Raw genomic sequence first — 20,968 nt, forward strand, 5'->3', positions numbered from 1 at the left:
CCTTGGAGAACTGCCGGCACCGCTCCCGTGGGGGCCGGGACCCTGCTCTGTGTCCTCCCGTGGCCCAGTCCAAGGGGCCTGGGCCTGGCCCGGGGCTGGATTGGACCCCAACCACCCTCGGGTGTGGACTTGCTAAAAGCCGGCGATTAGATATTGGATTCGAGCTTCCTTGAGGTCATTTCACTAATGAAGGCACCGAAAAGAGTTTCCTAATCCATCTGTGAGGGTGGCAACTGAAAGAGAATTTTAAAGCTGACAGAATAGGCGAGGAAAGGCATAGGAGATTTCCACACCCAGTAAGGAAGACTTTCCCGAAATGGAAGAAAGAAACGAGCAAACAGAGACACCGGTAGCCCGCCCGGATCAGAGTCTGCTCCTTAGAGAAAGCACCCTGACCAGGTTCACCCGTGGGTGGGTGGCGAGCCAGTGGCATTCAGAAGCGCGAGGCCCCCAGTCCGTGCAGAAGACACCTGCACTCGGGTGTGTGTGGCGGCAGGATTCCCAAGCAGCTCCAAATGGTAATCCAAAGAGAAGCCAGGGAGTTCCCAAGGCCCCAGGTGTCCTCAGCCCACGACTGGCTGCTGGGGGAATGCGAAGCCCGGCTCCTTGTCTCAGAGCGGGACAACCAGGAGGTGGGACGTACACCCCGGGGTTCCCAGGAGGATCAGGCTGAAGCTGGTACTTGGCCTGAAAATGTCCCCTCGCATGGGCACCCCCTTCCGCTTCCGGCTCCTCTACTCCCGGTGCCCCTCCATCCAGGGGCCAGACTTTAAGAAGTCACCCGCAGGAGAATCCTGGTCCCAAAGGAGCCTTCTGGGGGACCCGTGCTGAGAGAGGGTGTGGGCATGGCCCGCTGGGGCTCTGCCCGGCCCAGGGCTGGGAGATGCCACCTCCCAGCTCCGGGTCCCTGCAGGAAGCGTTGGCAAGCACAGGGCCAGTCCCCCAAAGGCCCAGGTGCAGGGAGCCCAGGCCAAGCAGCCTGTGGAAGAAGCCACATGCCGTGCCACCCCGGGAACACGACTGCAGGTCGCGGCCCCTCCCGCCTCCTCCCCGACATGGCGCAGGGCTCAGAGACACCTGAGACGCTGCTACCAAAGTCCAAAGGGCATCGGTTGCTCCTCCAAAGCACCCGAGCAGACCGCGTTGTCCAGCCAGCCCCTGGGCCTCCCTGGGGTGCCCAGCACAAAAGTGCAGACAACCACCGGACTCGCAATATCAGTTTGAGGATGTTTCTGCCACTCTAAGGACCCGCAGGCCAGCTGGGCCTTCAGGCAGGACAGAGAGCCCCGGAATCCGACGTGGAGAGCTGCGTGGACGTCCCCATCAGGAGGCGGTCCCCACCTCCGAGGCTCTCCCCTTGCGGGGAGCGGCAGCCCCAGGGCCTCAGGGAAGACACCAGGCTGGGCCCCCCGCGGCACAGCGGGGCACGTCCCCGTCCCCGGCAGGGGACTTAGTGATGCCTGCGCCAGACTGCTGCGGCCGCCCTGCTGCCGGGTTCCTGGAGGGCTTCCTGGAAGCAGCGTCCACACCAAGCCCCTGGAAGGCCCAGGCGACGGAGGAGCCGGTCAGGCAGGGGCCGAGGACGGTGACGGGCGGGGAGGAGCGTGTCAGGCAGGGGCCGAGGACGGTGACAGGCCGGGCGGGAAGGAGCCGGTCAGGCAGGGGCCCAGGACAGTGACGGGCCTGGCCGGGGAGGAGCGGAGCGAGTCAGGCAGTGGCCCAGGTGGTGGGCCGGGCGGGGACGAGCCTGTCAGGCAGGGGCAGAGGACGGTGACGGTGACGGTGACGGTGACGGGCCGGGGCGGGAAGGGGCCGGTCAGGCAGGGGCAGGGGCCGAGGACAGTGACGGGCCTGGCGGGGGAGGAGCGCGTCAGGCAGGGGCAGAGGAGACGGGCTGGGTAAGGGGTAGGGTGACAGTTAGGGCACAATTCACAATCGCAAAGATGTGGAAGCGACCCGAGTGCCCATCCATCCAGGAGTGCATTAATAACATGCGGCGCGTGGACACCACGGAGTGCCATTCGGCTGTGAGGAGCAGCGGTGAGAGCGCGCCTCTCGTGTTCTCCTGGCCAGAGCTGGAACCCGTTCCAGTAGGCCAGGTATCCCAAGAACGGACACACGAGCACCACGTGCGCGCGCTCACCGGCAAATTGGTACGAACGGATGGACACCTAAGTGGACAGCGAGGAATCACCTTCATCGGGTGGGTGTCGGGCGGGCGTGGGGAGGGGGTGGGCATACACATGCATTAGGGAGGGGGTGGGTGCGCACCGACTGGGGGATGGGCGCACTTGAAGCTCTGACCAGAGGGGGGAGGCGGGGAAAGAGCAATGCACCCGACCTGAACATTGGTACCCCCACAATACGCTGGGAGAAAATGAGAAATAAATAAGGAGACAGGGGGGAGGGGGGCACGGGCAACACATGTCACCTCAATACTTGTACTCCCATCATCTGCTTGAAAAGAGAGAGAAAAGAAAATGCAATCATAGAGATAAGAGACACTTTCTAAGAAAATGAATCCGAAAAGAAAAGTAAAAGGAGGCCTGTCGAGCAGGTCTGGGTGTGACTCCGGATCCCCCAACCTCCAGTGCCACCACCAGAGATTCCTGCGTGTAGCCCATAGAACCCCAAAAGCAACGGGACGAGTTCTGGTCACATACTCGCTCAAAGTGACATCCTGGAATCCTTCCGGAACTCCCTCCCCTCTCAGACTCTCGAGGTTTCCTCCAGCGTGTCGGTTCCCACAGACCAGACCTTTGGTCTGAGACCTGACAGTCCAGATGGCACGCATGCTGCCCCGTGGCGGCGGTGTCCCCGCTTGGGACAAGAGGAGGCCCCACGGTGCGGGCTGGGGCGGCAGGCACCGCGGCGGGCGCTGAGGGTGGGGGTGATCCGCCGGACGGCCGCCCCGCCGCCGCGCTCCCAGCAAGGGGACAGAGCAACAGGCAAAAAAAAAAAAAAAAAGCCTAGGGCACCCGGGATTCCCAGGCGGTCTCCTATCCAAGTACTAACCAGGCCCGACGCTGCTTAGCTTCTGAGAGCAGACGAGATGGGGCGCGTTCGGGGTGGTGTGGCCGTAGACCGCGGAGGGCGCCCCTGCCCCGCTCAAGAGGCCAGCCTCACCGCGCTTCCCCGCGATAGCGCTGACCCGCGCCGGGCCTGTGGAGTTCGCCGGCCCGGTCGGGCGGACTCCGGAGGACTGAGGTGAGGGACGTGGCGGGGCGGGGTGGGATGGGGGGCTGTCTACACACACACACACACACACACACAGACACGATGCGCCTCCACGGCTGGACCCGCCAAGGTGGAGACCTTCCAGCCCCCCTCCTCTCCTCACCTCGCCTCCTTCACCTACCCGCCCCCACCCCCAGCGCGCGGCCGCTGACTGCGCACGCGCGCTCACCCTTTGACCCCAGCCAGGGGCCGCCCTCCCGCACAACCCCTGTCAGCTGCGCCCCCGCCCTGTGGGTGGGCTGCCGCCTATTCCCCAGGGCCAGGGCTGGGGCACAGCGCATGGGGGAGGGGAGCGAGTGTAGGGGCGTCTCTCGGGATGTGTCCCATGGCTGGGGTGGGGCGGGGCGGGGTGGTTTGGGGGGCGCTGAAGAAATCAGTCCCCTCCATCTCCTACCTCTGGAAAACCCCCAAGCCCTTGGAGAACTGCCGGCACCGCTCCCGTGGGGGCCGGGACCCTGCTCTGTGTCCTCCTGTGGCCCAGTCCAAGGGGCCTGGGCCTGGCCCGGGGCTGGATTGGACCCCAACCACCCTCGGGTGTGGACTTGCTAAAAGCCGGGGATTAGATATTGGATTCGAGCTTCCTTGAGGTCATTTCACTAATGAAGGCACCGAAAAGAGTTTCCTAATCCATCTGTGAGGGTGGCAACTGAAAGAGAATTTTAAAGCTGACAGAATAGGCGAGGAAAGGCATAGGAGATTTCCACACCCAGTAAGGAAGACTTTCCCGAAATGGAAGAAAGAAACGAGCAAACAGAGACACCGGTAGCCCGCCCGGATCAGAGTCTGCTCCTTAGAGAAAGCACCCTGACCAGGTTCACCCGTGGGTGGGTGGCGAGCCAGTGGCATTCAGAAGCGCGAGGCCCCCAGTCCGTGCAGAAGACACCTGCACTCGGGTGTGTGTGGCGGCAGGATTCCCAAGCAGCTCCAAATGGTAATCCAAAGAGAAGCCAGGGAGTTCCCAAGGCCCCAGGTGTCCTCAGCCCACGACTGGCTGCTGGGGGAATGCGAAGCCCGGCTCCTTGTCTCAGAGCGGGACAACCAGGAGGTGGGACGTACACCCCGGGGTTCCCAGGAGGATCAGGCTGAAGCTGGTACTTGGCCTGAAAATGTCCCCTCGCATGGGCACCCCCTTCCGCTTCCGGCTCCTCTACTCCCGGTGCCCCTCCATCCAGGGGCCAGACTTTAAGAAGTCACCCGCAGGAGAATCCTGGTCCCAAAGGAGCCTTCTGGGGGACCCGTGCTGAGAGAGGGTGTGGGCATGGCCCGCTGGGGCTCTGCCCGGCCCAGGGCTGGGAGATGCCACCTCCCAGCTCCGGGTCCCTGCAGGAAGCGTTGGCAAGCACAGGGCCAGTCCCCCAAAGGCCCAGGTGCAGGGAGCCCAGGCCAAGCAGCCTGTGGAAGAAGCCACATGCCGTGCCACCCCGGGAACACGACTGCAGGTCGCGGCCCCTCCCGCCTCCTCCCCGACATGGCGCAGGGCTCAGAGACACCTGAGACGCTGCTACCAAAGTCCAAAGGGCATCGGTTGCTCCTCCAAAGCACCCGAGCAGACCGCGTTGTCCAGCCAGCCCCTGGGCCTCCCTGGGGTGCCCAGCACAAAAGTGCAGACAACCACCGGACTCGCAATATCAGTTTGAGGATGTTTCTGCCACTCTAAGGACCCGCAGGCCAGCTGGGCCTTCAGGCAGGACAGAGAGCCCCGGAATCCGACGTGGAGAGCTGCGTGGACGTCCCCATCAGGAGGCGGTCCCCACCTCCGAGGCTCTCCCCTTGCGGGGAGCGGCAGCCCCAGGGCCTCAGGGAAGACACCAGGCTGGGCCCCCCGCGGCACAGCGGGGCACGTCCCCGTCCCCGGCAGGGGACTTAGCGATGCCTGCGCCAGACTGCTGCGGCCGCCCTGCTGCCGGGTTCCTGGAGGGCTTCCTGGAAGCAGCGTCCACACCAAGCCCCTGGAAGGCCCAGGCGACGGAGGAGCCGGTCAGGCAGGGGCCGAGGACGGTGACGGGCGGGGAGGAGCGTGTCAGGCAGGGGCAGAGGACGGTGACAGGCCGGGCGGGAAGGAGCCGGTCAGGCAGGGGCCCAGGACAGTGACGGGCCTGGCCGGGGAGGAGCGGAGCGAGTCAGGCAGTGGCCCAGGTGGTGGGCCGGGCGGGGACGAGCCTGTCAGGCAGGGGCAGAGGACGGTGACGGTGACGGTGACGGGCCGGGGCGGGAAGGGGCCGGTCAGGCAGGGGCAGGGGCCGAGGACAGTGACGGGCCTGGCGGGGGAGGAGCGCGTCAGGCAGGGGCAGAGGAGACGGGCTGGGTAAGGGGTAGGGTGACAGTTAGGGCACAATTCACAATCGCAAAGATGTGGAAGCGACCCGAGTGCCCATCCATCCAGGAGTGCATTAATAACATGCGGCGCGTGGACACCACGGAGTGCCATTCGGCTGTGAGGAGCAGCGGTGAGAGCGCGCCTCTCGTGTTCTCCTGGCCAGAGCTGGAACCCGTTCCAGTAGGCCAGGTATCCCAAGAACGGACACACGAGCACCACGTGCGCGCGCTCACCGGCAAATTGGTACGAACGGATGGACACCTAAGTGGACAGCGAGGAATCACCTTCATCGGGTGGGTGTCGGGCGGGCGTGGGGAGGGGGTGGGCATACACATGCATTAGGGAGGGGGTGGGTGCGCACCGACTGGGGGATGGGCGCACTTGAAGCTCTGACCAGAGGGGGGAGGCGGGGAAAGAGCAATGCACCCGACCTGAACATTGGTACCCCCACAATACGCTGGGAGAAAATGAGAAATAAATAAGGAGACAGGGGGGAGGGGGGCACGGGCAACACATGTCACCTCAATACTTGTACTCCCATCATCTGCTTGAAAAGAGAGAGAAAAGAAAATGCAATCATAGAGATAAGAGACACTTTCTAAGAAAATGAATCCGAAAAGAAAAGTAAAAGGAGGCCTGTCGAGCAGGTCTGGGTGTGACTCCGGATCCCCCAACCTCCAGTGCCACCACCAGAGATTCCTGCGTGTAGCCCATAGAACCCCAAAAGCAACGGGACGAGTTCTGGTCACATACTCGCTCAAAGTGACATCCTGGAATCCTTCCGGAACTCCCTCCCCTCTCAGACTCTCGAGGTTTCCTCCAGCGTGTCGGTTCCCACAGACCAGACCTTTGGTCTGAGACCTGACAGTCCAGATGGCACGCATGCTGCCCCGTGGCGGCGGTGTCCCCGCTTGGGACAAGAGGAGGCCCCACGGTGCGGGCTGGGGCGGCAGGCACCGCGGCGGGCGCTGAGGGTGGGGGTGATCCGCCGGACGGCCGCCCCGCCGCCGCGCTCCCAGCAAGGGGACAGAGCAACAGGCAAAAAAAAAAAAAAAAAGCCTAGGGCACCCGGGATTCCCAGGCGGTCTCCTATCCAAGTACTAACCAGGCCCGACGCTGCTTAGCTTCTGAGAGCAGACGAGATGGGGCGCGTTCGGGGTGGTGTGGCCGTAGACCGCGGAGGGCGCCCCTGCCCCGCTCAAGAGGCCAGCCTCACCGCGCTTCCCCGCGATAGCGCTGACCCGCGCCGGGCCTGTGGAGTTCGCCGGCCCGGTCGGGCGGACTCCGGAGGACTGAGGTGAGGGACGTGGCGGGGCGGGGTGGGATGGGGGGCTGTCTACACACACACACACACACACACAGACACGATGCGCCTCCACGGCTGGACCCGCCAAGGTGGAGACCTTCCAGCCCCCCTCCTCTCCTCACCTCGCCTCCTTCACCTACCCGCCCCCACCCCCAGCGCGCGGCCGCTGACTGCGCACGCGCGCTCACCCTTTGACCCCAGCCAGGGGCCGCCCTCCCGCACAACCCCTGTCAGCTGCGCCCCCGCCCTGTGGGTGGGCTGCCGCCTATTCCCCAGGGCCAGGGCTGGGGCACAGCGCATGGGGGAGGGGAGCGAGTGTAGGGGCGTCTCTCGGGATGTGTCCCATGGCTGGGGTGGGGCGGGGCGGGGTGGTTTGGGGGGCGCTGAAGAAATCAGTCCCCTCCATCTCCTACCTCTGGAAAACCCCCAAGCCCTTGGAGAACTGCCGGCACCGCTCCCGTGGGGGCCGGGACCCTGCTCTGTGTCCTCCCGTGGCCCAGTCCAAGGGGCCTGGGCCTGGCCCGGGGCTGGATTGGACCCCAACCACCCTCGGGTGTGGACTTGCTAAAAGCCGGCGATTAGATATTGGATTCGAGCTTCCTTGAGGTCATTTCACTAATGAAGGCACCGAAAAGAGTTTCCTAATCCATCTGTGAGGGTGGCAACTGAAAGAGAATTTTAAAGCTGACAGAATAGGCGAGGAAAGGCATAGGAGATTTCCACACCCAGTAAGGAAGACTTTCCCGAAATGGAAGAAAGAAACGAGCAAACAGAGACACCGGTAGCCCGCCCGGATCAGAGTCTGCTCCTTAGAGAAAGCACCCTGACCAGGTTCACCCGTGGGTGGGTGGCGAGCCAGTGGCATTCAGAAGCGCGAGGCCCCCAGTCCGTGCAGAAGACACCTGCACTCGGGTGTGTGTGGCGGCAGGATTCCCAAGCAGCTCCAAATGGTAATCCAAAGAGAAGCCAGGGAGTTCCCAAGGCCCCAGGTGTCCTCAGCCCACGACTGGCTGCTGGGGGAATGCGAAGCCCGGCTCCTTGTCTCAGAGCGGGACAACCAGGAGGTGGGACGTACACCCCGGGGTTCCCAGGAGGATCAGGCTGAAGCTGGTACTTGGCCTGAAAATGTCCCCTCGCATGGGCACCCCCTTCCGCTTCCGGCTCCTCTACTCCCGGTGCCCCTCCATCCAGGGGCCAGACTTTAAGAAGTCACCCGCAGGAGAATCCTGGTCCCAAAGGAGCCTTCTGGGGGACCCGTGCTGAGAGAGGGTGTGGGCATGGCCCGCTGGGGCTCTGCCCGGCCCAGGGCTGGGAGATGCCACCTCCCAGCTCCGGGTCCCTGCAGGAAGCGTTGGCAAGCACAGGGCCAGTCCCCCAAAGGCCCAGGTGCAGGGAGCCCAGGCCAAGCAGCCTGTGGAAGAAGCCACATGCCGTGCCACCCCGGGAACACGACTGCAGGTCGCGGCCCCTCCCGCCTCCTCCCCGACATGGCGCAGGGCTCAGAGACACCTGAGACGCTGCTACCAAAGTCCAAAGGGCATCGGTTGCTCCTCCAAAGCACCCGAGCAGACCGCGTTGTCCAGCCAGCCCCTGGGCCTCCCTGGGGTGCCCAGCACAAAAGTGCAGACAACCACCGGACTCGCAATATCAGTTTGAGGATGTTTCTGCCACTCTAAGGACCCGCAGGCCAGCTGGGCCTTCAGGCAGGACAGAGAGCCCCGGAATCCGACGTGGAGAGCTGCGTGGACGTCCCCATCAGGAGGCGGTCCCCACCTCCGAGGCTCTCCCCTTGCGGGGAGCGGCAGCCCCAGGGCCTCAGGGAAGACACCAGGCTGGGCCCCCCGCGGCACAGCGGGGCACGTCCCCGTCCCCGGCAGGGGACTTAGCGATGCCTGCGCCAGACTGCTGCGGCCGCCCTGCTGCCGGGTTCCTGGAGGGCTTCCTGGAAGCAGCGTCCACACCAAGCCCCTGGAAGGCCCAGGCGACGGAGGAGCCGGTCAGGCAGGGGCCGAGGACGGTGACGGGCGGGGAGGAGCGTGTCAGGCAGGGGCAGAGGACGGTGACAGGCCGGGCGGGAAGGAGCCGGTCAGGCAGGGGCCCAGGACAGTGACGGGCCTGGCCGGGGAGGAGCGGAGCGAGTCAGGCAGTGGCCCAGGTGGTGGGCCGGGCGGGGACGAGCCTGTCAGGCAGGGGCAGAGGACGGTGACGGTGACGGGGCGGGAAGGGGCCGGTCAGGCAGGGGCAGGGGCCAAGGACAGTGACGGGCCTGGCGGGGGAGGAGCGCGTCAGGCAGGGGCAGAGGAGACGGGCTGGGTAAGGGGTAGGGTGACAGTTAGGGCACAATTCACAATCGCAAAGATGTGGAAGCGACCCGAGTGCCCATCCATCCAGGAGTGCATTAATAACATGCGGCGCGTGGACACCACGGAGTGCCATTCGGCTATGAGGAGCAGCGGTGAGAGGGCGCCTCTCGTGTTCTCCTGGCCAGAGCTGGAACCCGTTCCAGTAGGCCAGGTATCCCAAGAACGGACACACGAGCACCACGTGCGCGCGCTCACCGGCAAATTGGTACGAACGGATGGACACCTAAGTGGACAGCGAGGAATCACCTTCATCGGGTGGGTGTCGGGCGGGCGTGGGGAGGGGGTGGGCATACACATGCATTAGGGAGGGGGTGGGTGCGCACCGACTGGGGGATGGGCGCACTTGAAGCTCTGACCCGAGGGGGGAGGCGGGGAAAGAGCAATGCACCCGACCTGAACATTGGTACCCCCACAATACGCTGGGAGAAAATGAGAAATAAATAAGGAGACAGGGGGGAGGGGGGCACGGGCAACACATGTCACCTCAATACTTGTACTCCCATCATCTGCTTGAAAAGAGAGAGAAAAGAAAATGCAATCATAGAGATAAGAGACACTTTCTAAGAAAATGAATCCGAAAAGAAAAGTAAAAGGAGGCCTGTCGAGCAGGTCTGGGTGTGACTCCGGTTCCCCCAACCTCCAGTGCCACCACCAGAGATTCCTGCGTGTAGCCCATAGAACCCCAAAAGCAACGGGACGAGTTCTGGTCACATACTCGCTCAAAGTGACATCCTGGAATCCTTCCGGAACTCCCTCCCCTCTCAGACTCTCGAGGTTTCCTCCAGCGTGTCGGTTCCCACAGACCAGACCTTTGGTCTGAGACCTGACAGTCCAGATGGCACGCATGCTGCCCCGTGGCGGCGGTGTCCCCGCTTGGGACAAGAGGAGGCCCCACGGTGCGGGCTGGGGCGGCAGGCACCGCGGCGGGCGCTGAGGGTGGGGGTGATCCGCCGGACGGCCGCCCCGCCGCCGCGCTCCCAGCAAGGGGACAGAGCAACAGGCAAAAAAAAAAAAAAAAGCCTAGGGCACCCGGGATTCCCAGGCGGTCTCCCATCCAAGTACTAACCAGGCCCGACGCTGCTTAGCTTCTGAGAGCAGACGAGATGGGGCGCGTTCGGGGTGGTGTGGCCGTAGACCGCGGAGGGCGCCCCTGCCCCGCTCAAGAGGCCAGCCTCACCGCGCTTCCCCGCGATAGCGCTGACCCGCGCCGGGCCTGTGGAGTTCGCCGGCCCGGTCGGGCGGACTCCGGAGGACTGAGGTGAGGGACGTGGCGGGGCGGGGTGGGATGGGGGGCTGTCTACACACACACACACACACACACAGACACGATGCGCCTCCACGGCTGGACCCGCCAAGGTGGAGACCTTCCAGCCCCCCTCCTCTCCTCACCTCGCCTCCTTCACCTACCCGCCCCCACCCCCAGCGCGCGGCCGCTGACTGCGCACGCGCGCTCACCCTTTGACCCCAGCCAGGGGCCGCCCTCCCGCACAACCCCTGTCAGCTGCGCCCCCGCCCTGTGGGTGGGCTGCCACCTATTCCCCAGGGCCAGGGCTGGGGCACAGCGCATGGGGGAGGGGAGCGAGTGTAGGGGCGTCTCTCGGGATGTGTCCCATGGCTGGGGTGGGGCGGGGCGGGGTGGTTTGGGGGGCGCTGAAGAAATCAGTCCCCTCCATCTCCTACCTCTGGAAAACCCCCAAGCCCTTGGAGAACTGCCGGCACCGCTCCCGTGGGGGCCGGGACCCTGCTCTGTGTCCTCCCGTGGCCCAGTCCAAGGGGCCTTGGCCTGGCCCGGGGCTGGATTGGACCCCAACCACCCTCGGGTGTGGACTTGCTAAAAGCCGGCGATTAGATATTGGATTCGAGCTTCCTTGAGGTCATTTCACTAATGAAGGCACCGAAAAGAGTTTCCTAATCCATCTGTGAGGGTGGCAACTGAAAGAGAATTTTAAAGCTGACAGAATAGGCGAGGAAAGGCATAGGAGATTTCCACACCCAGTAAGGAAGACTTTCCCGAAATGGAAGAAAGAAACGAGCAAACAGAGACACCGGTAGCCCGCCCGGATCAGAGTCTGCTCCTTAGAGAAAGCACCCTGACCAGGTTCACCCGTGGGTGGGTGGCGAGCCAGTGGCATTCAGAAGCGCGAGGCCCCCAGTCCGTGCAGAAGACACCTGCACTCGGGTGTGTGTGGCGGCAGGATTCCCAAGCAGCTCCAAATGGTAATCCAAAGAGAAGCCAGGGAGTTCCCAAGGCCCCAGGTGTCCTCAGCCCACGACTGGCTGCTGGGGGAATGCGAAGCCCGGCTCCTTGTCTCAGAGCGGGACAACCAGGAGGTGGGACGTACACCCCGGGGTTCCCAGGAGGATCAGGCTGAAGCTGGTACTTGGCCTGAAAATGTCCCCTCGCATGGGCACCCCCTTCCGCTTCCGGCTCCTCTACTCCCGGTGCCCCTCCATCCAGGGGCCAGACTTTAAGAAGTCACCCGCAGGAGAATCCTGGTCCCAAAGGAGCCTTCTGGGGGACCCGTGCTGAGAGAGGGTGTGGGCATGGCCCGCTGGGGCTCTGCCCGGCCCAGGGCTGGGAGATGCCACCTCCCAGCTCCGGGTCCCTGCAGGAAGCGTTGGCAAGCACAGGGCCAGTCCCCCAAAGGCCCAGGTGCAGGGAGCCCAGGCCAAGCAGCCTGTGGAAGAAGCCACATGCCGTGCCACCCCGGGAACACGACTGCAGGTCGCGGCCCCTCCCGCCTCCTCCCCGACATGGCGCAGGGCTCAGAGACACCTGAGACGCTGCTACCAAAGTCCAAAGGGCATCGGTTGCTCCTCCAAAGCACCCGAGCAGACCGCGTTGTCCAGCCAGCCCCTGGGCCTCCCTGGGGTGCCCAGCACAAAAGTGCAGACAACCACCGGACTCGCAATATCAGTTTGAGGATGTTTCTGCCACTCTAAGGACCCGCAGGCCAGCTGGGCCTTCAGGCAGGACAGAGAGCCCCGGAATCCGACGTGGAGAGCTGCGTGGACGTCCCCATCAGGAGGCGGTCCCCACCTCCGAGGCTCTCCCCTTGCGGGGAGCGGCAGCCCCAGGGCCTCAGGGAAGACACCAGGCTGGGCCCCCCGCGGCACAGCGGGGCACGTCCCCGTCCCCGGCAGGGGACTTAGTGATGCCTGCGCCAGACTGCTGCGGCCGCCCTGCTGCCGGGTTCCTGGAGGGCTTCCTGGAAGCAGCGTCCACACCAAGCCCCTGGAAGGCCCAGGCGACGGAGGAGCCGGTCAGGCAGGGGCCGAGGACGGTGACGGGCGGGGAGGAGCGTGTCAGGCAGGGGCAGAGGACGGTGACAGGCCGGGCGGGAAGGAGCCGGTCAGGCAGGGGCCCAGGACAGTGACGGGCCTGGCCGGGGAGGAGCGGAGCGAGTCAGGCAGTGGCCCAGGTGGTGGGCCGGGCGGGGACGAGCCTGTCAGGCAGGGGCAGAGGACGGTGACGGTGACGGTGACGGTGACGGGCCGGGGCGGGAAGGGGCCGGTCAGGCAGGGGCAGGGGCCGAGGACAGTGACGGGCCTGGCGGGGGAGGAGCGCGTCAGGCAGGGGCAGAGGAGACGGGCTGGGTAAGGGGTAGGGTGACAGTTAGGGCACAATTCACAATCGCAAAGATGTGGAAGCGACCCGAGTGCCCATCCATCCAGGAGTGCATTAATAACATGCGGCGCGTGGACACCACGGAGTGCCATTCGGCTGTGAGGAGCAGCGGTGAGAGCGCGCCTCTCGTGTTCTCCTGGCCAGAGCTGGAACCCGTTCCAGTAGGCCAGGTATCCCAAGAACGGACACACGAGCACCACGTGCGCGCGCTCACCGGCAAATTGGTACGAACGGATGGACACCTAAGTGGACAGCGAGGAATCACCTTCATCGGGTGGGTGTCGGGCGGGCGTGGGGAGGGGGTGGGCATACACATGCATTAGGGAGGGGGTGGGTGCGCACCGACTGGGGGATGGGCGCACTTGAAGCTCTGACCAGAGGGGGGAGGCGGGGAAAGAGCAATGCACCCGACCTGAACATTGGTACCCCCACAATACGCTGGGAGAAAATGAGAAATAAATAAGGAGACAGGGGGGAGGGGGGCACGGGCAACACATGTCACCTCAATACTTGTACTCCCATCATCTGCTTGAAAAGAGAGAGAAAAGAAAATGCAATCATAGAGATAAGAGACACTTTCTAAGAAAATGAATCCGAAAAGAAAAGTAAAAGGAGGCCTGTCGAGCAGGTCTGGGTGTGACTCCGGTTCCCCCAACCTCCAGTGCCACCACCAGAGATTCCTGCGTGTAGCCCATAGAACCCCAAAAGCAACGGGACGAGTTCTGGTCACATACTCGCTCAAAGTGACATCCTGGAATCCTTCCGGAACTCCCTCCCCTCTCAGACTCTCGAGGTTTCCTCCAGCGTGTCGGTTCCCACAGACCAGACCTTTGGTCTGAGACCTGACAGTCCAGATGGCACGCATGCTGCCCCGTGGCGGCGGTGTCCCGGCTTGGGACAAGAGGAGGCCCCACGGTGCGGGCTGGGGCGGCAGGCACCGCGGCGGGCGCTGAGGGTGGGGGTGATCCGCCGGACGGCCGCCCCGCCGCCGCGCTCCCAGCAAGGGGACAGAGCAACAGGCAAAAAAAAAAAAAAAAAAGCCTAGGGCACCCGGGATTCCCAGGCGGTCTCCCATCCAAGTACTAACCAGGCCCGACGCTGCTTAGCTTCTGAGAGCAGACGAGATGGGGCGCGTTCGGGGTGGTGTGGCCGTAGACCGCGGAGGGCGCCCCTGCCCCGCTCAAGAGGCCAGCCTCACCGCGCTTCCCCGCGATAGCGCTGACCCGTGCCGGGCCTGTGGAGTTCGCCGGCCCGGTCGGGCGGACTCCGGAGGACTGAGGTGAGGGACGTGGCGGGGCGGGGTGGGATGGGGGGCTGTCTACACACACACACACACACACACAGACACGATGCGCCTCCACGGCTGGACCCGCCAAGGTGGAGACCTTCCAGCCCCCCTCCTCTCCTCACCTCGCCTCCTTCACCTACCCGCCCCCACCCCCAGCGCGCGGCCGCTGACTGCGCACGCGCGCTCACCCTTTGACCCCAGCCAGGGGCCGCCCTCCCGCACAACCCCTGTCAGCTGCGCCCCCGCCCTGTGGGTGGGCTGCCGCCTATTCCCCAGGGCCAGGGCTGGGGCACAGCGCATGGGGGAGGGGAGCGAGTGTAGGGTCGTCTCTCGGGATGTGTCCCATGGCTGGGGTGGGGCGGGGCGGGGTGGTTTGGGGGGCGCTGAAGAAATCAGTCCCCTCCATCTCCTACCTCTGGAAAACCCCCAAGCCCTTGGAGAACTGCCGGCACCGCTCCCGTGGGGGCCGGGACCCTGCTCTGTGTCCTCCTGTGGCCCAGTCCAAGGGGCCTGGGCCTGGCCCGGGGCTGGATTGGACCCCAACCACCCTCGGGTGTGGACTTGCTAAAAGCCGGCGATTAGATATTGGATTCGAGCTTCCTTGAGGTCATTTCACTAATGAAGGCACCGAAAAGAGTTTCCTAATCCATCTGTGAGGGTGGCAACTGAAAGAGAATTTTAAAGCTGACAGAATAGGCGAGGAAAGGCATAGGAGATTTCCACACCCAGTAAGGAAGACTTTCCCGAAATGGAAGAAAGAAACGAGCAAACAGAGACACCGGTAGCCCGCCCGGATCAGAGTCTGCTCCTTAGAGAAAGCACCCTGACCAGGTTCACCCGTGGGTGGGTGGCGAGCCAGTGGCATTCAGAAGCGCGAGGCCCCCAGTCCGTGCAGAAGACACCTGCACTCGGGTGTGTGTGGCGGCAGGATTCCCAAGCAGCTCCAAATGGTAATCCAAAGAGAAGCCAGGGAGTTCCCAAGGCCCCAGGTGTCCTCAGCCCACGACTGGCTGCTGGGGGAATGCGAAGCCCGGCTCCTTGTCTCAGAGCGGGACAACCAGGAGGTGGGACGTACACCCCGGGGTTCCCAGGAGGATCAGGCTGAAGCTGGTACTTGGCCTGAAAATGTCCCCTCGCATGGGCACCCCCTTCCGCTTCCGGCTCCTCTACTCCCGGTGCCCCTCCATCCAGGGGCCAGACTTTAAGAAGTCACCCGCAGGAGAATCCTGGTCCCAAAGGAGCCTTCTGGGGGACCCGTGCTGAGAGAGGGTGTGGGCATGGCCCGCTGGGGCTCTGCCCGGCCCAGGGCTGGGAGATGCCACCTCCCAGCTCCGGGTCCCTGCAGGAAGCGTTGGCAAGCACAGGGCCAGTCCCCCAAAGGCCCAGGTGCAGGGAGCCCAGGCCAAGCAGCCTGTGGAAGAAGCCACATGCCGTGCCACCCCGGGAACACGACTGCAGGTCGCGGCCCCTCCCGCCTCCTCCCCGACATGGCGCAGGGCTCAGAGACACCTGAGACGCTGCTACCAAAGTCCAAAGGGCATCGGTTGCTCCTCCAAAGCACCCGAGCAGACCGCGTTGTCCAGCCAGCCCCTGGGCCTCCCTGGGGTGCCCAGCACAAAAGTGCAGACAACCACCGGACTCGCAATATCAGTTTGAGGATGTTTCTGCCACTCTAAGGACCCGCAGGCCAGCTGGGCCTTCAGGCAGGACAGAGAGCCCCGGAATCCGACGTGGAGAGCTGCGTGGACGTCCCCATCAGGAGGCGGTCCCCACCTCCGAGGCTCTCCCCTTGCGGGGAGCGGCAGCCCCAGGGCCTCAGGGAAGACACCAGGCTGGGCCCCCCGCGGCACAGCGGGGCACGTCCCCGTCCCCGGCAGGGGACTTAGCGATGCCTGCGCCAGACTGCTGCGGCCGCCCTGCTGCCGGGTTCCTGGAGGGCTTCCTGGAAGCAGCGTCCACACCAAGCCCCTGGAAGGCCCAGGCGACGGAGGAGCCGGTCAGGCAGGGGCCGAGGACGGTGACGGGCGGGGAGGAGCGTGTCAGGCAGGGGCAGAGGACGGTGACAGGCCGGGCGGGAAGGAGCCGGTCAGGCAGGGGCCCAGGACAGTGACGGGCCTGGCCGGGGAGGAGCGGAGCGAGTCAGGCAGTGGCCCAGGTGGTGGGCCGGGCGGGGACGAGCCTGTCAGGCAGGGGCAGAGGACGGTGACGGTGACGGTGACGGTGACGGGCCGGGGCGGGAAGGGGCCGGTCAGGCAGGGGCAGGGGCCGAGGACAGTGACGGGCCTGGCGGGGGAGGAGCGCGTCAGGCAGGGGCAGAGGAGACGGGCTGGGTAAGGGGTAGGGTGACAGTTAGGGCACAATTCACAATCGCAAAGATGTGGAAGCGACCCGAGTGCCCATCCATCCAGGAGTGCATTAATAACATGCGGCGCGTGGACACCACGGAGTGCCATTCGGCTGTGAGGAGCAGCGGTGAGAGCGCGCCTCTCGTGTTCTCCTGGCCAGAGCTGGAACCCGTTCCAGTAGGCCAGGTATCCCAAGAACGGACACACGAGCACCACGTGCGCGCGCTCACCGGCAAATTGGTACGAACGGATGGACACCTAAGTGGACAGCGAGGAATCACCTTCATCGGGTGGGTGTCGGGCGGGCGTGGGGAGGGGGTGGGCATACACATGCATTAGGGAGGGGGTGGGTGCGCACCGACTGGGGGATGGGCGCACTTGAAGCTCTGACCAGAGGGGGGAGGCGGGGAAAGAGCAATGCACCCGACCTGAACATTGGTACCCCCACAATACGCTGGGAGAAAATGAGAAATAAATAAGGAGACAGGGGGGAGGGGGGCACGGGCAACACATGTCACCTCAATACTTGTACTCCCATCATCTGCTTGAAAAGAGAGAGAAAAGAAAATGCAATCATAGAGATAAGAGACACTTTCTAAGAAAATGAATCCGAAAAGAAAAGTAAAAGGAGGCCTGTCGAGCAGGTCTGGGTGTGACTCCGGATCCCCCAACCTCCAGTGCCACCACCAGAGATTCCTGCGTGTAGCCCATAGAACCCCAAAAGCAACGGGACGAGTTCTGGTCACATACTCGCTCAAAGTGACATCCTGGAATCCTTCCGGAACTCCCTCCCCTCTCAGACTCTCGAGGTTTCCTCCAGCGTGTCGGTTCCCACAGACCAGACCTTTGGTCTGAGACCTGACAGTCCAGATGGCACGCATGCTGCCCCGTGGCGGCGGTGTCCCCGCTTGGGACAAGAGGAGGCCCCACGGTGCGGGCTGGGGCGGCAGGCACCGCGGCGGGCGCTGAGGGTGGGGGTGATCCGCCGGACGGCCGCCCCGCCGCCGCGCTCCCAGCAAGGGGACAGAGCAACAGGCAAAAAAAAAAAAAAAAAGCCTAGGGCACCCGGGATTCCCAGGCGGTCTCCTATCCAAGTACTAACCAGGCCCGACGCTGCTTAGCTTCTGAGAGCAGACGAGATGGGGCGCGTTCGGGGTGGTGTGGCCGTAGACCGCGGAGGGCGCCCCTGCCCCGCTCAAGAGGCCAGCCTCACCGCGCTTCCCCGCGATAGCGCTGACCCGCGCCGGGCCTGTGGAGTTCGCCGGCCCGGTCGGGCGGACTCCGGAGGACTGAGGTGAGGGACGTGGCGGGGCGGGGTGGGATGGGGGGCTGTCTACACACACACACACACACACACAGACACGATGCGCCTCCACGGCTGGACCCGCCAAGGTGGAGACCTTCCAGCCCCCCTCCTCTCCTCACCTCGCCTCCTTCACCTACCCGCCCCCACCCCCAGCGCGCGGCCGCTGACTGCGCACGCGCGCTCACCCTTTGACCCCAGCCAGGGGCCGCCCTCCCGCACAACCCCTGTCAGCTGCGCCCCCGCCCTGTGGGTGGGCTGCCGCCTATTCCCCAGGGCCAGGGCTGGGGCACAGCGCATGGGGGAGGGGAGCGAGTGTAGGGGCGTCTCTGGGGATGTGTCCCATGGCTGGGGTGGGGCGGGGCGGGGTGGTTTGGGGGGCGCTGAAGAAATCAGTCCCCTCCATCTCCTACCTCTGGAAAACCCCCAAGCCCTTGGAGAACTGCCGGCACCGCTCCCGTGGGGGCCGGGACCCTGCTCTGTGTCCTCCTGTGGCCCAGTCCAAGGGGCCTGGGCCTGGCCCGGGGCTGGATTGGACCCCAACCACCCTCGGGTGTGGACTTGCTAAAAGCCGGCGATTAGATATTGGATTCGAGCTTCCTTGAGGTCATTTCACTAATGAAGGCACTGAAAAGAGTTTCCTAATCCATCTGTGAGGGTGGCAACTGAAAGAGAATTTTAAAGCTGACAGAATAGGCGAGGAAAGGCATAGGAGATTTCCACACCCAGTAAGGAAGACTTTCCCGAAATGGAAGAAAGAAACGAGCAAACAGAGACACCGGTAGCCCGCCCGGATCAGAGTCTGCTCCTTAGAGAAAGCACCCTGACCAGGTTCACCCGTGGGTGGGTGGCGAGCCAGTGGCATTCAGAAGCGCGAGGCCCGCAGTCCGTGCAGAAGACACCTGCACTCGGGTGTGTGTGGCGGCAGGATTCCCAAGCAGCTCCAAATGGTAATCCAAAGAGAAGCCAGGGAGTTCCCAAGGCCCCAGGTGTCCTCAGCCCACGACTGGCTGCTGTGGGAATGCGAAGCCCGGCTCCTTGTCTCAGAGGGGGACAACCAGGAGGTGGGACGTACACCCCGGGGTTCCCAGGAGGATCAGGCTGAAGCTGGTACTTGGCCTGAAAATGTCCCCTCGCATGGGCACCCCCTTCCGCTTCCGGCTCCTCTACTCCCGGAGCCCCTCCATCCAGGGGCCAGACTTTAAGAAGTCACCCGCAGGAGAATCCTGGTCCCAAAGGAGCCTTCTGGGGGACCCGTGCTGAGAGAGGTTGTGGGCATGGCCCGCTGGGGTTCTGCCCGGCCCAGGGCTGGGAGATGCCACCTCCCAGCTCCGGGTCCCTGCAGGAAGCGTTGGCAAGCACAGGGCCAGTCCCCCAAAGGCCCAGGTGCAGGGAGCCCAGGCCAAGCAGCCTGTGGAAGAAGCCACATGCCGTGCCACCCCGGGAACACGACTGCAGGTCGCGGCCCCTCCCGCCTCCTCCCCGACATGGCGCAGGGCTCAGAGACACCTGAGACGCTGCTACCAAAGTCCAAAGGGCATCGGTTGCTCCTCCAAAGCACCCGAGCAGACCGCGTTGTCCAGCCAGCCCCTGGGCCTCCCTGGGGTGCCCAGCACAAAAGTGCAGACAACCACCGGACTCGCAATATCAGTTTGAGGATGTTTCTGCCACTCTAAGGACCCGCAGGCCAGCTGGGCCTTCAGGCAGGACAGAGAGCCCCGGAATCCGACGTGGAGAGCTGCGTGGACGTCCCCATCAGGAGGCGGTCCCCACCTCCGAGGCTCTCCCCTTGCGGGGAGCGGCAGCCCCAGGGCCTCAGGGAAGACACCAGGCTGGGCCCCCCACGGCACAGCGGGGCACGTCCCCGTCCCCGGCAGGGGACTTAGCGATGCCTGCGCCAGACTGCTGCGGCCGCCCTGCTGCCGGGTTCCTGGAGGGCTTCCTGGAAGCAGCGTCCACACCAAGCCCCTGGAAGGCCCAGGCGACGGAGGAGCCGGTCAGGCAGGGGCCGAGGACGGTGACGGGCGGGGAGGAGCGTGTCAGGCAGGGGCAGAGGACGGTGACAGGCCGGGCGGGAAGGAGCCGGTCAGGCAGGGGCCCAGGACAGTGACGGGCCTGGCCGGGGAGGAGCGGAGCGAGTCAGGCAGTGGCCCAGGTGGTGGGCCGGGCGGGGACGAGCCTGTCAGGCAGGGGCAGAGGACGGTGACGGTGACGGTGACGGTGACGGGCCGGGGCGGGAAGGGGCCGGTCAGGCAGGGGCAGGGGCCGAGGACAGTGACGGGCCTGGCGGGGGAGGAGCGCGTCAGGCAGGGGCAGAGGAGACGGGCTGGGTAAGGGGTAGGGTGACAGTTAGGGCACAATTCACAATCGCAAAGATGTGGAAGCGACCCGAGTGCCCATCCATCCAGGAGTGCATTAATAACATGCGGCGCGTGGACACCACGGAGTGCCATTCGGCTGTGAGGAGCAGCGGTGAGAGCGCGCCTCTCGTGTTCTCCTGGCCAGAGCTGGAACCCGTTCCAGTAGGCCAGGTATCCCAAGAACGGACACACGAGCACCACGTGCGCGCGCTCACCGGCAAATTGGTACGAACGGATGGACACCTAAGTGGACAGCGAGGAATCACCTTCATCGGGTGGGTGTCGGGCGGGCGTGGGGAGGGGGTGGGCATACACATGCATTAGGGAGGGGGTGGGTGCGCACCGACTGGGGGATGGGCGCACTTGAAGCTCTGACCAGAGGGGGGAGGCGGGGAAAGAGCAATGCACCCGACCTGAACATTGGTACCCCCACAATACGCTGGGAGAAAATGAGAAATAAATAAGGAGACAGGGGGGAGGGGGGCACGGGCAACACATGTCACCTCAATACTTGTACTCCCATCATCTGCTTGAAAAGAGAGAGAAAAGAAAATGCAATCATAGAGATAAGAGACACTTTCTAAGAAAATGAATCCGAAAAGAAAAGTAAAAGGAGGCCTGTCGAGCAGGTCTGGGTGTGACTCCGGATCCCCCAACCTCCAGTGCCACCACCAGAGATTCCTGCGTGTAGCCCATAGAACCCCAAAAGCAACGGGACGAGTTCTGGTCACATACTCGCTCAAAGTGACATCCTGGAATCCTTCCGGAACTCCCTCCCCTCTCAGACTCTCGAGGTTTCCTCCAGCGTGTCGGTTCCCACA

At 64.2% G+C, this 20,968-nt stretch overlaps 5 pseudogenes; all 5 read right to left on the reverse strand.

Annotated features, from left to right (window-relative positions):
- Positions 1-2,966: 2,966 nt before the first annotated feature.
- On the reverse strand, positions 2,967-3,085 carry LOC142864624 (uncharacterized; annotated as a pseudogene).
- Positions 3,086-6,610: 3,525 nt separating this feature from the next.
- LOC142864625 (uncharacterized) lies at positions 6,611-6,729 on the reverse strand (annotated as a pseudogene).
- Positions 6,730-10,240: 3,511 nt separating this feature from the next.
- On the reverse strand, positions 10,241-10,359 carry LOC142864541 (uncharacterized; annotated as a pseudogene).
- A 3,530-nt stretch (positions 10,360-13,889) lies between these two features.
- LOC142864542 (uncharacterized) lies at positions 13,890-14,008 on the reverse strand (annotated as a pseudogene).
- A 3,529-nt stretch (positions 14,009-17,537) lies between these two features.
- LOC142864626 (uncharacterized) lies at positions 17,538-17,656 on the reverse strand (annotated as a pseudogene).
- Positions 17,657-20,968: the final 3,312 nt, after the last annotated feature.

The sequence above is a fragment of the Microcebus murinus genome, chromosome 25, assembly GCF_040939455.1.
Source record: "Microcebus murinus isolate Inina chromosome 25, M.murinus_Inina_mat1.0, whole genome shotgun sequence".
NCBI classification, from domain to species: domain Eukaryota; kingdom Metazoa; phylum Chordata; class Mammalia; order Primates; family Cheirogaleidae; genus Microcebus; species Microcebus murinus.